Source organism: Taudactylus pleione, unplaced genomic scaffold (assembly GCF_031769625.1).
Source record: "Taudactylus pleione unplaced genomic scaffold, aTauple2 ptg001314l, whole genome shotgun sequence".
Taxonomy (NCBI): Eukaryota; Metazoa; Chordata; class Amphibia; order Anura; family Myobatrachidae; genus Taudactylus; species Taudactylus pleione.
The window spans coordinates 13,630,523-13,653,672 of NW_028285714.1; the positions used below are offsets into that span (position 1 = coordinate 13,630,523).

Consider the following 23,150-nt stretch of genomic DNA (forward strand, 5'->3'; position numbering starts at 1 on the left):
ACACGGTACGATATCAGCGAAAGATTTTGCTGCATCTTCCCGGTGTGCTGGACGATCAATATTGATCATCCAGCACACCAAAGACGGGCCAGCGACCTGCGTTCAACGATCGCGGGTCCTTATGTAACCTGGTCAATATCGAACAGGTTGGCCTACATGCACGGCCGATGGACGTTATCGTACATACATGCCTGAGCATCATTGGTCGTTTGAGGGTTGGAAGGCACCAAAAAATTAACGATCACGATATGAACTAAAATAGCTATTGTTCATATCGTGCATTTATCGTACCATGTGTATGCACCATTATGTTCACTCAACAATATACATTGTCACTATTTGTCTCAATAGTTAGTCTCTGTTTTATGCTGCTGTCGAAAATAAAGACTTTAATAGAACCACAATAAAAACAAACACAACTTAAAATTCCAGCTGTCAAAATCCTGCACTGAAAAGGTGACCAGAACCACCTAGAGAGGGTGTGAGCATCATATTTATTTATTTATTAACAGTTTCTTATATAGCGCAGCATATTCCGTTGCGCTTTACAATTGTCAACATTGATAGAACAAAACTGGGTAATAAGAGATATATAGGTAGGAAGGCCCTGCTCGCAAGCTTACAATATATAGGGAAATAGGCAGTAATACACAAGGATAGGTGCTATATATTGCATCTTGGTCCAGCCACAATGCACAGTTTCTTGGTTGGCTGCATGATCCAGTCACACAGGCATGTCGGCCAAATGTCATGAGGATGTGAGAGAAAGACAATGTGTGAGGTTATGTGTGGACTGTAAAAGGGGATTTAATTAGATATGGAAACTATGAAGGTTGTGTGGGCGGTTCTGGGATCTGATAAGCTTGCCTGAAGAGGTGAGTTTTCAGGGATCGCTTGAAGGATAGGAGACTAGAGGAAAGTCGTATTTTGCGTGGTAAGGCATTCCATAGAGTGGGTGCAGCCCTAAGAAAGTCCTGTAACCGTGAGTGGGAGCAAGTAATGCATGGGGATGAGAGACGCAGATCTTGTGCTGAGCGGAGAGGTCGGGTAGGGCGATATTTTGAGATGAGTGAAGATATGTATGTTGGTGTGGTTTGGTTAATAGCCTTATGTGTAAGTAAGAGTATTTTGTATTGAATACGGTAGAAAACCGGCAACCAATGGAGGGACTGACAGAGCGGGGCAGCAGACGATGAACGTTTGGCAAGGAAGATAAGCCTTGCAGCTGCATTCATAATTGATTGTAATGGCGATAGCCTGTTTTTGGGAAGACCAGTAAGGAGACTATTGCAATAGTCAAGGCGGGAAATAATAAGTGCATGGATTAGAGTTTTTGCAGTGTCTTGTGTGAGATATGGTCGAATTTTGGATATGTTTTTTAGATGTATGCAACATGATTTAGAGACAGATTGAATGTGGGGAACAAAGGACAGTTCAGAGTCAAGGATGACACCAAGGCAGCGAGCTTGTGGGGCAGGGTGGATTGTCGACTTATCAACTGTGATAGAGAGATCATGTTGGTAACTGTTGTTGGCTGGTGGAAATATAATTAATTCTGTTTTAGAAATATTAAGTTTCAGGTGGCGAAATGACATCCAAGATGAAATTGCAGAAAGACATTCAGTGACACGGACCAGTACAGTTGGTGATAAATCTGGGGAAGATAGGTAGATTTGAGTATCATCCGCATACAGATGGTACTGAAATCCAAAAGAGCTGATTAGTTTGCCAAGTGAGGAGGTATAGATTGAGAATAACAGAGGCCCTAACACAGAGCCTTGAGGTACTCCAACTGATAGAGGTAGTGAAGAGGAGGCAGAATCAGAAAAACGAACAGTGAAAGAGCGATCAGATAGGTAGGAAGAGAACCAAGAAAGAGCAGTGTCCTTAAAACCCAGGGATTGTAGTGTTTGTATGAGAAGAGAGTGGTCAACAGTGTCAAAAGCAGCAGAGAGATCTAGAAGAATTAGGAGTGAGTAATGGCCTTTAGCCTTGGCAGTGACAAGATCATTTACTACCTTAGTCAGTGCTGTCTCTGGAGTGTTGGGAACGGAAGCCCGGCTGAAGTGGGTCCAATAGGTTGTGTGAGTTAAGAAAGTGTGTGAGGCGAGTGTAGACAAGTCTCTCAAGTAGCTTGGAGGGGCATGGGAGCTGGGAGATAGGACGGTAATTTGAGAGAGTGTTGGGGTCAGAGTTTTGTTTTTTCAGAATAGGAGTAATCACTGCATGCTTGAACAGTGATGGAAAGATGCCAGTAGAGAGAGAGAGATTACAGATTTTAGTTAGGGTTGGGATAAGCACAGGAGACAGAGCTTTACTGATTTGTGAGGGTATAGGATCTAGAGGAGAGGTAATAGAGTAGGAGGATGAGAAGAGGGAAGATACTTCATCTTCATTTGTGAGATCAAATGAAGAGAATGTGCCAGAGGATACAGGTAGCGAATTGAGCAGGTCACTAGCTGAGGAAGAGCCTACCATTTCATTTTGGATCTCATCAATCTTGTCCCTAAAATAGGAAGCAAAATCTTGTGCACAGATAGTAGCAGGTGGTTTGGGTGAGGGAGGGGTAAGAAGCAGTTTAAATGTATTAAAAAGTGGCTTGGGGTTAGAGGCTTGAGCAGAGATTAGAGATTGGAAATATGTTTGTTTGGCAGCGTCCAGAGCAGCACGATAAGAGTTGTAGATAGTCTTATATGTGAGGCAGTCACTTAGAGTATGAGACTTTCGCCACTGATGTTCTACTTTACGTGAGAGTTTTTGTAGATGCCTTGTAAAGTTAGAATGCCACGGTTGACGTCTAAGTTTACGTGGTGTGTGATGGGTAGCTGGAGCTACTTCATCAAGGGCTTTTTCTAGAATCTGGTTTAGGTGTGATACAGCAGTCTCAGGAGAAGTGAATGTAGAAATTGGTGAGAGTTGTTGTTGTAGAGAGGTAGATAGTTGATGAAAGTTAATAGCATTAATATTTCTGCGGGTTTTAGGAGGTTTGGTTGATTTCACTGACGTTGAGGTTGATGTAATTGAGGGGAGAGTGCAGGTGATAAGGTTGTGATCTGAGAGAGGGAGAGGAGCATTAGTGAAATCAGAGACTGAGCATAGTCGGGTGAATACAAGATCAAGGCAGTGGCCCTCCTTATGAGTAGCGGAGTCAGTCCATTGGGAGAGGCCAAGAGAGGAGGTTAGAGAGAGTAGTTTGGAGGCATGAGGAGATTGTGGACTGTCAATGGGGATATTGAAATCACCCATAATGATGGTGGAGATGTCAGAGGATAGGAAGTGAGGGAGCCAGGCAGAAAAATGTTCCAGAAATTGTTGGAGGTGGCCCAGGTGGGCGATAGATAACAGCAACTCGCAGAGAGAAAGGGGTGAAAGTCCTGATACAATGTACTTCAAATGATGTAAATGTGAGTGAAGGTACCTGTGGGAGAACTGTGTATGTAAAAGATTGGGAGAGTAATAGTCCTACCTCACCTCCTTTACAATTACCAGGCCTGGAGGTGTGTGAGAAGTGTAGGTTACCATATGAAAGTGAAGCAGGGGAGACAGTGTCTGATTGCGTGAGCCATGTTTCTGTTATCGCCAGAAGGTTGAGGTTAGTTGAAATAAAGAGGTCATGGATGGATGTTAGTTTGTTGCAGACAGAGTGTGCATTCCATAAGGCACATTCTAGTGACTTGGAGGGTGAGGGGAGGCACGCAATATTTATAAGGTTAGCTGGATTTATAGCTCGTTGTGGGTGTGGCATGTGTGTTGGGCCTGGATTTGGTGCTATGTCACCAGCTAATAGAAGCAGAAGGAGCGAGACAAATATATTGGCGGGATTTGTATGATAGATGTTTATGGCGACAGGTTGTGGATGTCATTGTCAATGTGTATAGATAAGATAAAAGCTCATGTGTGTTTGTAAGAGGAGAATGGATTAATGAGGTAGCAATATGTACAGAAGGATGAGCTGCCCTACTCTAGTATTGTTACTACCCAAATACATTGTTGAGAAATTTAAACTCTCGCAATCACTTAGACACTGTACGTGGAATTTCCAAATTGTGTTTTGTTCTTTTTTCCCCTTCTTTGTCTAGTTGGCATTTTAAACTGAAAATGTATATATATTGTGTGCTAGCTTTTCCATATTTTAAAATGAGGGATAAGCAATGCAGATTACACAGGTTGGCTGAAAATTGTGCTATGCAGTATACCTCGTCCTCAGTACTCTGCCTCCACCTCCCCCACCCAGTGCCCAAGAGGAAGTCTGGTCGTTAAGGGGGGCATCCACTACACGATTTTAGCAGGCGATTGAACGATAACGACGTAGTCATCGCTCAATCGTTTATAAATCGTGCTGTGTTTGGTCGTTAACGAGCAACGATGCACACTCCCGCTGGTCGTTTGATCGTCTCGTCAGTCGACCGAACATGCAGGTCAAGTTTGCAAATCGTTCAGACAGATAAAATTTCAAGGGAAAAAAAAAAAAAAAAACAAGGGAAAATCGTTGAGATTGGACAGGGAGTAGATAGTTGTCCGCTAAAGGGGCACATCCACTAGACTATGAGAAAACTGCCTGTGAGTGCCATCTAAAACATAGAAGACGAAGACTTATTAATTTTTCTCAGCAACTGCAAGAGATAACTAGGTATTATATGTAGTGCATATGGTTTAAGCAGAGTGAGCAGTACTTACAGCCGCACCATTATGTTCACCCCTCAGCAATACTGCTCCCTCAAACTACTGACACCCCTCATCTCACGGCTGTCTCTTCTTCAAACAAATGTTTACCACATCACCATTGGGACCCGGAACCTCACCATGGGGTCTATTCAGCAATCATTTTTTACTTAAAATATTCTGAAATTATAGTTTCCAGCATTTTTTAATTAAATCCACTATTTAGCAATGGGTTAATGGAGAAGATAATGCAATTATCTTCACCATTAATTCCCATCTCGCAGAGGACCGCACTGTAGGGATTAGCCATTGATCTCTATAGTGCATTAATGCTTTTTGCTATTCCGCAAAGCAAAAAGCATTAAATTACTGGAAAAAATATTTACTTTATAGAACACCAACTCAGAATGGCTCTATGGAGAGAATCCCTAAATATCCTAAAATCTGCAGAGACAGAGGGAAATTATCCCATAAGTCCCTGCAGGATCTTGAAACTCTGCCCCAGTCTCCATCCCTGCTTTGTGGTGACCGCCGACTGTGAGTCCATCTCCAGCCTGTCGAAATTATATAAATTGATTGATTAAACTGAACATATACATTAATATAAAAGCACATAAATATATACATACGAATATAAAGTCTGCGTACACATTTCAATCAATTTAGACAGTTTTGACAGGCTGGAGATGAACGTACAGTCGGAGACTATTCGCAAGCGCATGACTGCGCAGAAGAAGAATCAGAGGGTTTTGTTTTCTAAATCCTGAAAACAATGTCTTCTGTCATATCGCAGGGAGAGAGTTACCACAACCGCTGTCCCTGCACTAAAAAAATGTTTAATAACAGCCATAGAATTTCATAATTGTTAAAAAATAGTGACACTGTTACCCGATAATATTCGGAGCAACATAGGGCTGTATTCAATTAATTTCGCACCTGCGATAATTTTTGCATGCCGGACTTTACCTACATTGCGTTTTTTAGCTATGAAAACTTATCGCGCGCATCCCGGCAATTCGCCATATTCAATTTCAAAACGCACAAAAACGCATTGCGGCGAATGCAAACCAGGCAGAAACTGCTGTCGGAATTGGGTAAATCAGCCCGACACCCCCTAAAAGTTGCACTAACATTGGGGATCAATGTACATGCCCCCGAATAGCCCTAATAAAGTTATTTGGGGTACTTAAGGGGTGTCATTTTCTTCTAATTAGCACAAGTGGTGAAGTATAGCGTAAAGCAGTTTATTTTGGAGAAAATAAGTAGTCCTGTCAAATTTTGGGTACTAGAAAATGGGTGCAAGCATGGTTTAAAGTCGCTAAAGTGAAGTTTAAAAAAAATAAAAAATAAAAAAACCCTCACCCCTACTAAAAGTCTATTTGGCTAGTTTTTAAGTTTGTACCCCCCACTTTGCACTTTTTTGCCCCCTTTTTTCTAAGTCATTTTTATGGGTGTTCCTCTTATTTTTAGGTTTTTTTTTTTTTACGCAAGTATACTTTGGGGGACTGTCCCAAGGGTGCTGTGTGGTTTCCCCACCTTAGCACCCCAAAATAGCAATTTTGCACTCTTTCTCCACCTACTCATAGGCAAAACTTTTTTGCCTATTACATTGCATCGTGAAAAGCGGATGGAATTGAATATGGCGATACTTGTCCGACAGGCGAAAAGCCGCAATCGGCAATACTTTTTCGCGGATCTTGGCTTTTCGCACCTAATTGAATACGGGCCATAGTCTTTTTGCTGATTGGAGCCCCATAAGTCTATACTCCCTCTACTCACTGTTACTACGTCAGCTCTCCGATTCGCCCTGACCTTGTGCAATCGGTTTACTACAACCCTATTACTACTATGGTTATTAACCGGACTGGTTGTACTCTTTATTGCAAGCTATCTTCCCTGGCCCCTTTCCTACCCTTGTGTTTTTATCAGATTGTTTTCCTTGCTTTCTGTTTAATATTGATCTTTTCCGGTTATCTACTATCAACTACTTTACAGTGTTGTCACGCAACTTCACTGATATATGGCTATTACCTGCTCAGTCCTTTATAATTTAACCCATACTTAATTAGGTGCGAAAAGCCGAAATCCACTAAAAAGTATCGCCAATTGCGAGTTTTCACCTGTCGGAAGAGTATTGCCATATTAAATTCCATCCGCTTTTCGCGTACGTGAAAACACAATGCCATGAGCACAAAAGTTTTGCATAATGAATAGGTGGAGAAAAAAAAAAAAAAAAAGTGTAAAATCGTTATTTAGGGGTGCTAAGGTGGCAAGACCACACAGCACCCTTGGGACAGTCCCCCAAAGTATAACTGCGTCAAAAAAGGAACACCCACAAAATTGGGGGCAAATAAGTGCAAAGTGGGGGTACAAGCTAGCGAAATCGACTTTTGGGGGGTCTGCATGTAGGGGTGAGGTGTTTTGTAAAAGCTCTAGGTTTGAAGCGCAACATGTCGATATAGGGGCTCCATAACCAGTCCAAGTCCTTCTGCTCAGTTACCGATCTGTGCCACCGATCTGCCCAATTACAGGGATACCTGTTACTCATGCAGAGCACAGTGTACCTGGATCAGTGTACCCGGTAATCAAGTTGACACCCATTCTGCAGCGGCCGCTACCTACATTGCAGCCCAGGGTTTTCCACATTGCCAGAGGCCGCACAGCCCATGGGAGGTGTTTTTTATATATGTGTATTATGTTGATATTAAATATATTATTTTATTGAGAGAAGCCTTGTTATATTAAGTTGTCAACCAATACCTTTACATCCACGCCCAAAAAATTTTTATGCATATATTCACCACCTTTGCGCAGTCCTATATACATGTACAGGTGTATATGTGTACACGTGTGTATATGTTTATCCATGTACATATATGTTTTCCTATGTAGCATGCATAAAATAACTGCCTCACTTGGATCCTTTGTGGGTAGGATGAATACTTGGAACTGAAAAACCAAAATGGCTGTTGTGTCTTTATATTATATTCATGGTTTCTGTATTTTATGCATATCTAAGCCTCTGTATTATGTAAATACTATCTGTAAAAAAGTGCATTGAGTCCTATTGGAGAAAAACACTACATAAAGTTATTCTAATTTAGTATGCAAAATAGATGCAGAATTCGTGCCATATTACAGCAACCAAAGGACTAGTAGCATTTACCTGGCTAATTAAAGACAGACAACGCAAGTAAGCATCTGATTGTGGTAGATCAGACTCAGTGCACTGTTTAAATTAAATTTAGCTTTAAACAAAAAAAATGTATATTTTTTTTTACAAATTGTGACTATGTATTCACACACACCAGTAGGCATACTAATGTATATTAATCCATGACCACAACATTTCTATATACAAGTTGTTGCTCACTCCCTCAGAATTATCCAAATAGAGAAATGTAGGCCTCCTAAAATATATATATAGCTGAAAGCGAAGGAACACACAACATGCCATGCAAATCTACTTATTTATTATCAGTTATTTATATAACACACACATATTCCGCAGCGCTTTACAGAGAATATTACTCCATTCACATCAGTCCCTGCCCCAGTGGAGCTTACACTCTATATTCCCTACCACATGCTCACACACACACTAGGGTTAATTTTGTTGGGAGCCAATTAGCCTACCAGTATATTTTTGGAATATAAACCACTTTATACAAGCTCATTACAAAATTTACATTACATTTACCTATTCCAGCAAAGAACAAATTGTAGTTTAAAATCCAAAGCTGACAGAAAGATGCATTACATGAGCTGAAGTAGTTTCAACTGAACAGAAGAGACAAAAAGTGGTTTATTTATCATGCTGTGCAAAAAGGGTAGTTACTACATCGTCCACATTATCAAATGCGGTACCGCAGTCTCAAGCGGTCCCTTACTTTTCAGTTTCCCCCATGTTCCCGTACCTGTAGTGGGGACTGCAGAGTTCTCAATATTCCAAACTGCAAATATACAATCTCTCTGCAGCTTAAGAGAAAAACCATAATGCCATGTCAGCATTACACTTACAGTGATTGCTGATCTGATTCACATGAGGCCAGCATTTTCCAACGTATAGCAAGGTCTGTATATATACATAAATCGCAGCAGTACTGTACATATTGTATCACATCATATAGCAGCGATACAGTGATAAGAACTGCTGCCGGAGAGGGACACATAATAGACCCCAAAGTGTAGCTGACTGGTTAGCAGCAGGGATTCAGGAAGTGAATCCCAAGTGAATTACCGAAGCAGTTTTCTGTATTCTTGGAGAGTTCATCGTCATTTGCTATACCAGCATATTATAAATTATACTGTTAAAGGTTCCCAGACTTGAAGAGATCATTTTTTTCAACTTGCAGAAATACAACCAGATTTCACAACAAATGTGGTGAAACAGCTCACATTCAGCCACTGGAACAAATTACTGGAGTGCAACGTGTGTCACCAAATTACACTTCACCCGTCAACTACATATAGTGAAAATCTATTTTGTGGGCTTTCCCAGTATACAGCCCAACAACCCATCAGTGACATCACAGAATCAATGCTTGAACAACATTCAATAAACCAGACGTAGACGAAAGTTCTAGTCCTTACTGAATCTGCCCACAAAATAGCTGTCTCACATCCAGAATTATCACCCCTTGTCTCCCCTTTCAAAAGTGGAAAGAAAACGGCATAGGTTAGCGAATTATGGAGCCTATGTATCAAAGCTTGATGAGATATAAAATTGTGAGAGAAAAAGTATTAACCAATCAGCTCCTGTCATTTTTCAATCAGCCTATAAAATGGAAGTTAGCTGATTGGTAGGTTATTTATCTCTCACAATTTTAGCTCTCATCAAGCTTTGATACATAGGCCCCTATGGGGCCTGTGTATCAAAGCTGGGAACAAGAGAAGATTGTGAGAGAACGTACTAACAATCAGCTTCCAATTTACATTTTGCAGGCTGTGTTTATAAAATGATAGTTAGGAGCTGATTGGTTAGTCATATATTTTATTACATTTTTATCTCTCTCCCAGCTTTGATAAATACTTCCCCTAAACCGAATCAAGTGGCCCTATCCCTTCTGGTATTGCTGTGGCCTGTTATTGCAGACAATAGTTAGCCACTTACACCTGAGCAATAGAATGTTCCAAATGCAATTACTAACATAGCCAATAATGGGGCCATTGATGTCAACCACGCAGTTAGGAATTGTGGTGGCTTTCAAAACAAATACTGCAAAACGGGGCCAACTGACAAATACCAGCTGCATTATGGCAGTATTCACAGTCAGGAAAGCAACATTCTTATTTTATCTATCTGAAGTGTTTCACCCAAAATGGAATATTGGGCGCTGTCCTCCAAAAGACAAACTAATAAAATAAATACTAAAGGGGTGGGGAACAATCATAAACCTAGTCGAAAATAAGACTAGTGACCTTGCTGCTGCCTTCTACAGGTTGAGTCTCCGATATCCAAAATGCTTGGGACCAGGGGTATTTTGGATAACGGAATATTCCGTATTTTGGAATAATTGCATATCATAATGAAATATCTTGGGAATGTGAACTAAATATACACACAGAATGCATTTATGTGTTATATACACACCGCCTATAGGTGATTTAATGCAATATTTTCCATAATTTTGTGGCTCAAACTAAGTTTGTGTACATACATGAAATTTAGTTGTTTCATATACACTTTATACACAGCCTGAAGGTAATTTTATACAAAATTTGTAGTAATTTGTGCCTTAGACAAAGTTTGTGTACATTGAACCATCAAAAATCAAAGGTTTAATATTCTCAGTCATGCCAAAAAAATTCTGTATTTCGGAATATTTGGATATGGGAGACTCAAGCAGTACTAAGAAAATCCAAAATTAGAGGAGGTGCCTGAGATATTAGCTGCCATACACCAATACAGTTTAATAATATAGTACTAACGGGTACTAACATGATCCTCGCTTAGTGTCCACATTACACCAACGAGCCAAATAAGAAATTGTTCTCTATGGAAAAGTATACATAGAACACTATAAACAGGGAGCAAATTGAAGAAACTGAAAAAAAAAAAAAAAATTTAAAAAAAGGATTTTATATATAATTTTTAATATGTATGTGGAGGGCGAAAATATATATTTGCCGCTGCGCCACTTCCCTTATTCCATACCTGCACCTCTTGCAAGCCAGGGTTCATCAAAATTGAGTATTTAACACCAACCACTTAGTACACAACCAGGATGTTATATTGATAAACTGCAGCTCAATATTTATTGGTACCACTGAATTTATAAATAATGCATAGATTTAGCATATACTTTAGTGCATAAACAGGCTAATGAGAACAGAACTATGGATAGGATGTGGTTATATTACTATTAACAGAGTGCTCACAGATGAAGCACAGACAATGTACACAGATGAAGCCCAGCACAATGCACACTGGCACAAGTACACAGATGAAGCACAGCACAATGCACACTGGCACAAGTACACAGATGAAGCACAGCACAGACAAATGTACACCGATGACGCACACATGATCATTACCTGGGTGTATGAATCCCTAAACATCTTACCTTAGGGTACAATCCCTCCTCACCAGTCAGCTGTGGGGAAGCTGCAGCTTCTGCCTGGCTACCGCTGTGTGCGATGATACTGCAGGCAGCGTGTGGACAGTGAGCTGCGTCCTGTATGCTGTGCAGTGTGTGGGCAGCTGTGTGCGACTCCTACTCACCGACCTGTATACTCAGCTTGTATACCGCTGCTACACACTGACTGTGAGACCTACGGAGCCGACACTTCCTGTGACTGAGGAAATGAGACAGGAGAAAGGGAGGAGACAGCTAGAGACCGCCTATAACTACCATGAGAGAGGCTATATGCAGCCTATAGCTGACTAGAGACCGCTACCTTGAAAAATTAAAATGCTCATTGTCAGACATCATAATTATTATAGATGGAAGAACAAACAAAGCAAAAATCGGCCACTTGCTGACAGATGGGCAGAATGAGGGTCTCTATATTAGCAATGCATACCGTCACCTAAACCATGAATATTTTAGAAGGAACCTTATTATTATTATTATTATTAATTTCTAAGGCAGCACAAATGTCAGCAGCACAGTGCAAAGGGGAGTAGAACAAAAGCTACAGCTAATAACACAAAGGCCAGCAGAGCACCTAATTACTGAGGATAAGCTGGAAGCAGCCCAGTGTGAGATACACCTGTGCACAAACTCATGGGGGTATATTGACTAAAGGTCGATTTTGGCTTTTTAGTGAATTTATAGGTGATTTTACGTCGATTTAGAAAATCAGGGAATTATTAAAGGCAAAATTGACTATGACAGAATATCGACCAGACATTGGTACTTTCACATATCCCACTAAAGCAGGGGTGGGGAACATTTTTCTGCCGAGGGCCATTTTGATATATATAACATTATTCGTGGGCCTGGTGCAGGCCACGCCCCATGCATGTAAAGTCACACGGGCTAGGCCACAATCGCCAGTGATTACAGCAATGCCCAGGTAAGCGGGGCATCGGTGTGACTGTCTGAAGCATCCTAAGGACACTCCAGGTGGCACTGCTGCATAGATTCTGGCTGCAGGGTGCCATTCTAGGCACCCTGCTATACAGATAAGGCTAGCAGAAAAAAGCTCCGAGGTCCAGACCAAATTATTCCGGGGGCCTTATACGGCCCCCGGGGTTTGAGGTTCCCCATCCCTGCACTAATGGATCCCCTCATTTATTAACAGTCGGATTGGAAATAGAGAAAAACTCAACTTCGAATCCAACCTTAAAAGCACCAAAACAATACACCTGCCTGAGACATGTGAGTCTGGGAGAAATATGCACAGATTGCTATGATCTGTGCATGCTTCTTTTGCTTAAAATAGGCTAAAGAGTTAAAATATATATTTTTTAAATGGCGTGGGGTCCCTCCCTAAACCCATAACCAGCCCTGGACCTTTTATCCTGTTCTGGTCGTAGAAAATCAGTGTAAAAACCGGCGTGGTGTTCCCCCCTATTTTCCATAAACCAGTAGTAGGCTGAACCAGCTGGGGTGGCAATGCCACAAGAGGAGGACACACAACGTGGGGAACTCCTGCCAAAGCATTAAACCAGCCCCAAACTGGTCAGCTTATGGCTGTCAATCCACGGAAAGTGGGAACCACCCCCCAAAAAAATTAGGTTCCCCCCTCCCAAGGATTAACTAGCCCAGGGCTCTTCACTGCATCCCTGATGGTGGTGGATGCAGGGGTAATGGGCTAAATTAGGAAGTAATATTTTTTACAGTGGAACTACAGAAACCAACGAGCCTCCCCTTTGGTACTTGTAAAATTACAAGTGCCATGAGGCCGGTGGCACCTGTACCCCTACTGTGAAAATAAAAACACAGTACACACACAATATTGTAAATCTTTGTGACACATTAATTCACCTGCACTCACACTACATACTTACCTACTCCCAGAAGGAGATTGTCCCTCTTCTCCAAGTAGAAGTCCTAGGTCTTGGTAAAATAAAAAAACCGTCAAAGACCCCCGGACATACAGCGGGCAGAGGGCCTGATTCAGAGATGTATGCTATCCTGATGGTTAGCGTACATCTCCGATGGTGAGTGGTCTGCGCAGGACCCATCCTGTGCATGTGCAGAACGAGTCCTGCGATCTCACTCGCAGACCCTCCCTATCAATCATGCTGCTGCATTTAGGAAGCAGAGCGGGTGCGTTCTTAGGCAGATTTCCCGGAAACGGGGTGGGCAGCTCCCATTTCCTGGGAGGGACGATGCCAGGGTCTGCGTCGGTAGACTCAGATTTCCTGGCCTCGCAAGCTTCAGCCACCGCAGTCTGGTCAAAGGGGCAATCATCGCAACCGATGGTCGCAATGGTTATCGTGACCTCAGTCGCAATGCTGGGATTGTAGATGCACCTGAATGTGTATGTTACCTACAGACACCTCCTGCTGCATTTGCAGTTTAGATGGATGAAATTGCACAGCCGCTTGCATCTCTGAATCAGGCCCAGTGTCCACTGCAGCCCAAAATTACTTAAGGTAAATTGCTGTCATATACATTCACTATAATGGAGAAGTAGTTTACATGGCAGCTCTCAGCCAATCAGAGGCTGGTTTCCATGGCAGCAGCAGCTGACTGGCTTATGACAGCTGCCGCTGATATGGAAATGACCGCGATGACCTTATGTCATTTCAGGTTACACATGATCTTGATAAACAGATGCTATTAGTTATGTTATTATAGCTTACTCCAGTTAGCTAGTTACTTATGTTAACAATTAAGTAAACATAATTATTCGAAATGCAACATAGTTTCATAATTTTTTCATGGGTCTTCTACTCTCTAGGGATGGCTTTGTCACCAGCAAGCTTCTGCAGGCTGTAGGTTACTCGTGCAGGTCACATGGGCCCAGTTCAGGCCAGTATATTATGATTAAAATCATGTCACTGTCATTTCCTCTCTTGGGAAGGCTTGCTCCTATACCTGTAAGCTGTTATTAGATGGCAAGTCTTAATTTCCTGGAACAAATTAAATTTGCAAATCATAGGTTGCTGTAAACTTCTTATTTGCTGCAGATTCCAACATACCTCCATTCTCTCCCCAACACCATGACACTACTCTGGGGGAATCAACTTTTAAATGTCAATTATCTAGCACAGTCTATCAAATGACAGTTAGAAGCTGATTAGTTGTTTTGGTCAACTCCACTTTATGAAGCAGAGAAGAGCCCAGCTTAGCTGAAATCAGGGCTCTTCTCTGCTTCATGCAATTCATGGAGCAAGTTACTGTGGAGAAGTGTATTACTTCTCCAGCGTTGTACCCGCTCCATGCCTGAATCGCATCACCATACTTTTGTATGGGGAGTGCGATTCATAGAAGGACGGAAAGCTCAGCTTCCCGTTCCTTTGCAGTGTACAGATTCACCATCTCAGGATGGCGTAATCTGTACCACAAGCCGAAGAGAGCAGGGAAGTTGCATACTTCCCTGCTCTCTGTCCGACACCTGGCGCTGGCTCTGCCCCCTTTTGCCCAGCATCAGACGCCGGCGCATGCGCAGTGAGAATACAGACATATCGGGCTCCCGATATGTCTGTCTTTGCACTACTTACAGGGATCCCGGAGGGATCAGATAGCGCATGAAGACGTCGGAGAGGTAAGTATGCATGAATGACTACTAAACTTCACTACATATCACATCGATGTGATGCGATATATAGTCATATTTATCATGAGCCACTTTATGAATAGACCCCTATCTCTCACCAAGGCCTAATACATCCCCCTGATTTATACCCCTTTCACACTGGTCAAATAACCTAGGTTATTGCCGTGTCAACATGGGTCGCGACCCATATAAACCTGCAGTGTAAACGGGTGTCCCGTAACAGTAACACCCTATGGAGAGCCCGCTCACAATCGCTTTATGATGAGGTCATCTCCAACCGCCGGCAGAGGAGTAGCCCCGGCAATAATCCGGGTCCAGCCTGAGGTGTAAACGGGTCTCCAGGCGCTGTGATAGGGCTTGAAACGTGTACGGTGACATGGGCTGGACCCAGGATTTAGGTGTAAAAGTTGTATTAATGAGCTGATTTTGTGTATCAGCACACTAGTCTTGTGGAATACCCTGTAATGCAACTGTTAACATTGTAATGCTCTAACTGACTACATATAGACATATAGAACTAGTCCCACGCAAGTGTCTTCTGCATAACAGTGTGTTATGATAAATGGTTTCCTCCCTGAAGTCAACATACACCTAAAATAAAATAAGAAATTTACATCAATCTAAGATTTGCAAATTTAATTTGTTTTGTTCAAAGGAATTATGACGTGCCATCTAAAATAAAATTCTATGGAGTTAACTATATATATATATATATATATATACATATATATATTATATATATATATATATATATATATATGCATGAGAAAGTCCCGGCACTCCATAGGCCCCAAGCTGGGCAAATACCTTGCTCCAGGTGCCCTCAATGAGGCGGAGATCACTCCCCTCTATCCAATCCACAGCATACAAAGCGGGACTCAGGAGACCGTTATTTCACCCCAGTGTAAAGTCTCCTGAGTGCCGCTTTGTATGCTGTGGATTATATATATTACCAAGGCGGGGTTTAATGCATTCGCCTTCCCTAGCAGGAACAGACTGCCTGTGGCCACACACTACATACAGTAGATGAGCATGGTGACCGAGAGGCAGACAGGTAATCCTGCTTGGCTGGTGAGGGGCCTGGATAAATGACTTCCTCATCCACTAGTACCAGATGTTGGCTAGACCTGACCAAAGGCGCGGAGTCTAACTTACTGGGAGGTGTTCACCAGTGACCCCTCCAAGTGGGATTTGGGCTTAAGCTGCACCCAGCAAGCAGGTCATGGCCCTTTGGTCAGGTATCCGGCACAAGTGGGAAATGGAAGATCACTTATCACAGGGAAAGCACAGGAAAAAGATACTGGAAGTTTGTACTGGGGTAATGTAATGTGTACACACTCTGTTGATCTAGACCCAAGGCCGACACAGGAGACTGGCACTAAGAGATAGTACGTCATCCAAGTACAAAGTACATACGCTGCGGCTTCAGATGCAGAACTGACACAGGAGAATGATATTATGACATGGTACTTGGATGACGTACTAATTACACCCACTGTGGCTTCAAACGCAGAACTGGCACAGGAGAATGGTATGATGAGATGGTACTTGGATAACATACTAAGGGCCTGATTCAGACCTGGACGCTAAGCCGCGATCGCTCGCTGCCAAAAGGGGCCGGGAATGCAAATTCCGTGATTGCACTGTGTGGTGTAAGGACACCCTCTATGTCTTATAGAGGAAAAAGCAGTGAGCGCATGCTGGTGTATAAAGATGCCCACTTTTCTTTCTTAACACACGGCATCTACAGGAAGTGTATGATTGCTCGGTAACATCGAGAGCCACTGGAGCTGCACGCAGCGCTTGAAGTAGACCCTACCCCGCCGCAAGCACTGCGATCAGTGCTGGCTGAAATACAACCAGGTGACGTGTACAATGACGGCTCCGTGCTAATTATGCACGCCCTTTAAACGCAGTTTTGACACCCATACACGCCTGCGTTCGCACCACCACTCCCCCGTTCACAAGCGCCATCCCCTGTTACCACCCACAAATGGCACTGTCACTAGCAGTAAGTCTTTGTTCTACGAACGTACGATTCCCGATCGCAGTGAATCAGGCCCTAAGTACACACACTGTGGCTTCACACGCAGAACTGGCACAGGAGACTCTAGGAGATAGAACGTCTGCTGAATACTAGGTACACACACTGGATAAATGCTAGGAACAAGTCACTAGAAGCAACGGAGCTTGGTACCTATAACGCTGCAACAGCAAGTCTTCACTAGTAGTAACAACGTTGTACAGGCAACTTCCTTTTGTCCAGAGCCTGGTTAAATACCCTAAGGTAGCAGTCCATTGAAGGATAGTGTCAGCTGACAGCAACCAATGCTACCATTGGGTAAAGGGCTAATCAGGATATAGACTGTCATGGCTGCGTCAATGATGGTAACCGCAGAAACCACATCATGGAGCAAGCACATGGATTGTCCTATGTCCTAGCAGGCCCCAGGTATAATCCTCAGCGCATCACCCACCGCCGTGCCTGGTGTCTGACCGCTCGGAAGGTCAGGGGAAGCCAGTGCTGAGGTGAGTAACGGCCGATCCTAGGCCACAACCTGACAACTTCACTACGTACGTAGTGGATGGGATGCGGGAGTACAACGTCTCTTCCAGGAGCCCAGGGGACTACCCGTAAATTCAGGAGTTTATTTTTACACTGAAATTTACATTTGGGTTTGGACACGCGCCTCTCATCTCTAAATATATCTCCACATTTTAAATCTTCCCCACACCTGCAGTGCAACATGGTTTTGCTGAGGTGCAAAGTTACTTTATCTATTTTTTTCTTTGCTCACAACCAGAACCAATATGTTTAACTCCTAGCCAACAGTAAAGTAATCATGAGGTAAAATATTATTAAGAAAACTCAGCAATGGCATATCAGATATAATCTGGGGGGGTCGGGTACAGGATGCCGGCGGTCAGAATCCCGATGCTGGCATCCCGACAGGTTTAGAATACAGACACATGTCAGTAGGTATCCTAACCCTCCCCCTCTCCTTACCCCTAACCTCCCCCTCCCCGAACCTTAAACCTAACCCTCCCCCAGTGCATAACCCTAACCCCAGTATTTAGGTGTAAGTGCCGGGATTCTGACAGGTGTTGGGATTCCAGCACGGTCCGGGACTAGGCTGGGGGTGCAGTGTGCCATCTACTCCCAGGCCGGTACAATTGTGCAGCATTAAAGCCTCTGCTGCACCCTGTGTGTATATACCAGTGACAGCCGGTCCCCTCTCCCCTTTGCTGTGCCGCTTGACTGACTGACGGCCCTAATGGCCGCTAACGCAATCGGAACAGCCAAGAGCAGCTCATTCATAAAACATGACATGCAATATGGCCGCGGGAGGGCTGCTGCGCCCCCTCCAGTTACACCCCTCAGGCGACTCCATCACATGATCTGGCGACATGTATCTGTATGACACATGACGCTGCGCCAAGATAAGAAGGAACAAAAGGAAGCCTGGCAAGCAGTGAGTGGAATGGAACTGCCACCAATTACAATGTTAACAGCATCATTGCTCCAATCCCTCTACAGAATCCACCCCCCCAGACACACTTACTGAATGAGGTAGAGTGACTGGCAGCAAGTAAGTGACAGAGAGAGAGGTTTGTTATGTTGTATCATTGATATTATGTATGCTATTTGTATTCAAATGCACTTTTTGTTCTTGTTGTATGTGTTAAGATCACCCAAATCAGGTTTGTTTATAGTACACGTATGCAGCGCTGTGCGCTCTTCTGATGAGGTCACTCAATGTGCTCTTTTTGTTCTCAGCTACGGTTCCGTTCACCGGAAGTTCGGGAAGCTTGCTGTTACACTGCTGATCTGTTTTCATGTCTGCATAGCCACGGACGCTGCTAGCAATAGATTTAACGGGCCATTGGCACATGCAACGGAGGGATGTGTGGATGCGGGGGTTGATTGTTGAGTAGGGGGGAGCCCAGAGCTTTTAGTGTATGTGACCCCAATATATGTATATCAATCCCAGATAATAAGCTTTACAGTCCCACAGCACTTGGGCCATGTTGCTTTGTCACCCAATCACCTGAATCAAGGTAAAATATTTTCACCCCTTCAAGAGTCAAATTTAGAAAAATGACTTCTTAGTGGGTACCTACATCATGGAAGGAATATACTACCCGAATTTTATGTTTATAGGTCCAGGAGTTTGGCTGGACGTTAATGAGTTAGTCAGGACATTTGATATACTGTATATACCGTATATGATATAGTATGCTGTAATGTTCGCCATAAAGTCACACCAGCTGCTAACCTGTAACACAGGAATGGGGAACCTCCTGCCCGGGGGCCGTATAAGGCCCCTGGAATCATTTGGTCTGACCCTCTGAGCTCTTTTCTGCTAGCCTCATCTGGCAAGCAGGGTGCCTATAATGGCGCCCTGCAGACAGAATCTATGCAGCAGTGCCGCCTGGAGCGTCCTTAGGATGCTTCAGACGGTCACACCGCTGCCCTTACAGCAGTACACAATCGGGAAGCCGGCTGCTGGCATCCCGGCAGCCGGCTTCCCGACTGCTTTATACCGCCGTGGGATAAATGACCGGCGTCTATATCTAGACGCCGCTCATTTCCCCGTCACTGGGAGACCGGCGCCCGGCATCCCGATCGAGCGGATGCCGGGCGCCACCAGTGGACAGCCGCGTGGGGGGGGTTAGGGTTAGGCACCCCCCCAGGAGGGTTAGGGTCAGGCTAGGGGGAGGGAAGGTTAGGGTTAGGCACCCCCGGGGGGGACTTAGGGTTAGGCAGCAGGGAAGGGGGGGTTAGGGTTAGGCACTTAGAGGGGGGAGGTTAGGGGGATTAGATTAGATTAGTAGATACTTACCTTACCACGATCGGGATTTCCAGAGCTGTCGGGCTTCGACTGCCGGGCTCTGCAGTTTTGTTGGGCTGCCGCTGCCGGGATTCGGCCTCCCGGCCATGCGGCAGCTGGGAAATCATACAGATTCCCTTACAGCTCCGGGGAGCATCCTCAGGATTCTGTAATCACTGGCGATTGTGGCCCCGCCCCGTGTGATGTCACACGGAGGAGGCGTGGCCTGCACCGGGCCCGCGAATAATGTTATATATATCAAAATGGCCCTCGCCAGAAAAAAGGTTCCCCACCCCTGCTGTAACATGTCAGTGAAAGGCTGGATGTTTACTAATTTCTTTTCTTTTTTGGTAATTGCTATTTTCTATTGCACCTTTAATGATTTTATTATTACTAAGATCAGCAGATAGAAGGGGAGTGACATTATGTAAATATTCATGGTCCTTTTGTAGTTATGTTATATAGCATGCACCAGTATCATAGTAGTATACAGCATTGTGGGCCTGATTCTGAGTCAGACGTAGTGACAAATGTGTGATGCAGTGTAGTGATGTTTTTCATCTGCATTGCATCGCGCATACATCCTGATGGTGTTCGTACAGAGTCCTAACGGAGCCAAGCTATGGAGTGTTTCACAATGTACTGGTAGAAAAGCCGGGGTCACTTGCTTGCGTTTGCCCCCCAGGCTGAAAGTTGCCAGCCAGCCTCCGGATTCCAGTGCCGGTATTCTAAGCACTGACTTCCCACTTGCCGGGATTATGACCGCATCCCAATCTGGGTGCTCAGCCATAAGAGGTGAATGATCCCTGCATTACAGGGATCATGCTCAAGAAAGCCTGTTATAAAAGTAGGTATTTACTTCAATAGGAACACTGGTAGGAGCTCGATGAAAATGATGCTATACAAGATTGCAGACTGTTCTGCTGGCTGGAAAATATTAATAATAAGACCTAAGATATTGGAGGGTGATGTAAACTATTTATTTTATCATTCAGAAAGAAACCATGAGTTTAGTCATGTCTGCTAAAACATAAACACTTGTTTGTTTTATCCTTTATACATATGGTCTGCTGCAAAATAATAGGTGTGGTGCAACTAATAGTAGGCTGTCATGTAGTTTACTTTATGTCCCATTTCATACATTACCGATGTGCAGGGATAAGGAAATAGGATTAATGTCAGGTTACTTAAACAGCTATACTCTTGGATCAAAAAGCACCTTCCAGACTAGATCCAGATTAAGGGGTCGATGTATCAAGCACCCCTAAAACCTCAAAGAGAACTACTGGTTTACAGCACAGTTCATGCTAATCCATTCTCTGGGCAAAATTTACTAAGCGGTGAGTCCTAAACCTCGGCGGTTAGCTGGCGGTTTGGTGGCGGTTTTGCTATCTGCAGATTTACTAAGGAAAAACAACGCAGCAAAACCGCAGTCAAAACACATTTTAGAATAGAATAAAACAGGGCTAGGGCTAAAATTACTAGGCAGCGGTTTTGGTGTCATTTAGAAACCACGGCCAAACCGCCAGAGTATAGAAGCGGACACCAAACCACCGGGGTTTAGTACCCGCCACTTAGTAAATTTTGCCCTCTGTGTACATTGGCAGCTACCTTAGAGTGAATTAAATTTCCGAATTCGATGCCATGCGCCATCCTGGAACAACACATCACATCCTGCTGGCATTACAACAAGATTTCACTTTTAGGGAGCGAGTTGACATTGCAACGACGTAGAACTCACCCCAGATTCGTAGATTTTTGGATGTAGCCCTATGGGGCTGCAAACAAATATCCATGAGTCTGGAGGTACCATCGAATTTCCTTGCGGCACTTATGCCGCAAGGGAATTTGCAGCTAAATTGGATTGACCCCATAGAGGTGCAAGAGAAAACTTGCAATGTCAGCACTACCATAAATGGTTAATAAGTGCGCAGCCGGGCATCATGGCACGTCGCTTCTAGCTTCTGTCTGGTGGTAATCTGGCCAGTGAACAGTCTTGATTGACAGACCAACTGTAAGACGCTTATAAAGGTGTGACGGTTTCTCAGTCTGTCTCTCACTGCCTGGGTAGCAGGGTGCTGGCTTGCTCTGCATGGAGAACTTTATACCCATTCTTGCATTAATTAGATGCCAGTGATCTCATTACAGAGTTCATAGGCATATGCAGGGTGCGTGTATATTGTTAAAAAAAATAATTTTAAGTTTATATGAAGGAATCACACTGTATACCTGTCTTTATTTTCATATATCCACCATGTGCTGGGATACTTGGAGGTGCGGCCATCGATTTCATAAAAAGGGCTAAAAGACAAGAAAATAGATGAGCACATTACATTTTCTACAAGGCTACTTTATGACATTTTTTAGTACAATAAACTCAATATAATATAATTAATATAATACAACAGTGATATGATGCATTATTCTGCTGGAATAAACCATTATAAGATGGGCAGACAGTGGGCCTGATGGTGCCCTAGTGTGCATGCGCACTACGGAGGCTGCTCCGTCGTGCGCATGTGCGAGACCCGGCTGGCGACGGGGAAGTCGTCGCTCCGGGTCTCGCACCAAAGGGGGCGTGCTGTCAATGGTGAGTGACAGCACACCTCCTTTGGTGGGCGTGCCTGCCAGACGGAGGCGTTCCCATGGGAACGCCTACCGTCTGGGTCCGGCCCCACTGACATCACTAGTAATGTCAGTGGGAGTGATTTTGGGTCTGATAGAGCCAAAATCACTCCAGGGCTTGCGGTCACCGAGACCCTACCCTGTGCGAGACCCTGTGGTCACCCACAGATATGCGAGCGGCCATGAGGCCGCTCCAAAAAAAACAAAAAAAAAGCCCGGCCCTGATTCAGAGCGAGCGGCTCTGAATCAGGCCCACTGTTCCAACTCCGGGTCAGACCCGGAATTTTGGTGGAAAAGGGGTATTATTCTGCTGCGATTGCCATGCATATACATTCATTAGCATATTCTCGCAGCAGCCGGGTGCGTGCGTCTGTATCAGTGCGTTCCTTGCTGAATCAGGCCCTAAATTGTTTGTGGTGTGGGCAATCTTTTCCCCTTGTTATTGAAATTTAAATAAATGGGATACATTTAATTAAAAAGTTTAAAAATAGATTAAATATTTGCTTAATTAGTTTAAAGACCTTTACAAATGAAAACATTTTTTTAAATTAGTAATACTGTAAGTATTGTGGTGATTCAAGCACCGCCATAATCTCTGTGCAATTCACATGGGGAATCCTTCACTGACAGAAGTCAGTGAATTCTACTGCCAGCCGGCATTATAGGGCAAAAAATCATTAAAATCAGAATGTATGCTTACCTGCCATGCTCAGGATCCTCCATGTCACTTCTGATCAGCTGCCAGCAGGACAACAACAATAGTCGAAGAGGAAGAAGGTAAGGTGTAAAGATGGGAGAAGTGCAAGAAAAAAAGTGGTGACTCGGATGCAGGAAAGAGGATGATTAGAGGCAAAG

The 23,150-nt window shown here is 43.7% G+C and overlaps 1 protein-coding gene across 1 annotated transcript in view; it reads right to left on the reverse strand.

Annotated features, from left to right (window-relative positions):
• Positions 1 to 11,464, reverse strand: part of CSGALNACT2 (chondroitin sulfate N-acetylgalactosaminyltransferase 2) — a 59,069-nt gene extending 47,605 nt beyond the window's left edge. Inside the window, exon 1 of the mRNA XM_088463116.1 lies at positions 11,229 to 11,464. The gene's annotated coding sequence lies outside the window, so the exon portion shown is untranslated. The remainder of the gene's footprint in view (positions 1 to 11,228) is intronic.
• Positions 11,465 to 23,150: the final 11,686 nt, after the last annotated feature.